The sequence below is a fragment of the Morone saxatilis genome, unplaced genomic scaffold (assembly GCF_004916995.1).
Source record: "Morone saxatilis isolate NCDOM2014 unplaced genomic scaffold, NCSU_SB_2.0 Contig12, whole genome shotgun sequence".
Lineage (NCBI taxonomy): Eukaryota > Metazoa > Chordata > Actinopteri > Moronidae > Morone > Morone saxatilis.
The window spans coordinates 23,853,432-23,854,790 of NW_023339674.1; positions in this window are offsets into that span (position 1 = coordinate 23,853,432).

Sequence of the window (1,359 nt, forward strand, 5' to 3'; positions counted from 1 at the left end):
CCCCCCCCCCCCCCCCCCGTTGGTCAATTCCCTTCTTAAAAATGTATAAAACTGAAACTGCTTATACAAATACATATTTCTTAACAAAAATTCATTTTAATTTTACTCTGACTTTAAATAAACCTCCTAACACTAGTATCACCCCGCCCCCCCCGCACACACACACATACTATACTTGTCAATGGAGTACTGAACGTCTTTGATCATTCCACTTGATCACAGCTTTAACATGTCAGCTGCGTTTGAGATAGGGAGAATTTGTCATTGGCTGCTGCCAACTTTCTCTCTGTCATCCAATTTTACTGCCTTGATTTACAGCAGAAGCTGACAATTTGAGTGTGAATGAGGGCGTTTCACAGACACATAACTCCATATCTAACACTTTCTCATAAACAATAAACTGCTGAAGTTATTTTGTTCTTGTCTCATCCTCCACTATTAACAAGGCTCTATTAACAAGCACTGCAGGGAACAAATTCTGATCTTTTGGATTATTCACTGAAGCTCTGCCTGCTACCAAAAAATAAAAACAGTTGTTGTCTCAAAGTTATAAAGCAAGGTCAGATGTTCAAGGTTGAAACACAGTTTAAATATTCAGACTTGACCGTGTAAAGCTTCGGGAGGTAGAGAATTTTCACTCCATTAGAGAGGGGACAAGCATAATTATGAAAATGAGATAAGGGAGAATCAAAATGACCTGATTGAAAAAATAGAAAAAGTCCTCCAGTGCAGAACTTAGTTTGATTGATTCAGAGCAGATGAGCCCAGGGCTCCACTGTTGGCAGCCCAGGGTTCATGCTGTAATGATAGCTTTATAATTAAGATTAAAGACCAGAGAGCACAGACAAGACACTCGAGTGGTGTTGGGGGCTTCTCCGATGACACTGGGAATAATTGGAGAGAAGTATCTACAATCCCTACCTCCCCAAAGAGTAGGAAGCTGTGGGTATCACTATATGCAAACACTGGATGTGACTGACAATCAGAATGAGGTTGAAATATCAAGATTGCTGAATTCTTTCAGACAGCGTGATAACTCACAATCTCCGTGTCACTTGCAGGTCTAAAAAAGGAAGAGCTTGATTTATGTATAACTGTAGTGTATAATTTTAAAAATTGAAGCAAAAGGCATGTGTTAAACAGCAGATTATGTGTGATTATGATGATTCACTCTTTACACGGGGCAGATTGGAGAGCCATCTGGGCAGCAGTTATGACTGAGACAGACTGACTTCTGTTACTTATGAGTTGGACAGCAGGAAAAGAACAACCACATTCTCCACAACTTCCTTCTTTTAGATTTGAGAAGACGGTGAGACTTTTTGTCCAATTTTTAAAACATTTTACGAGTAAATTCTG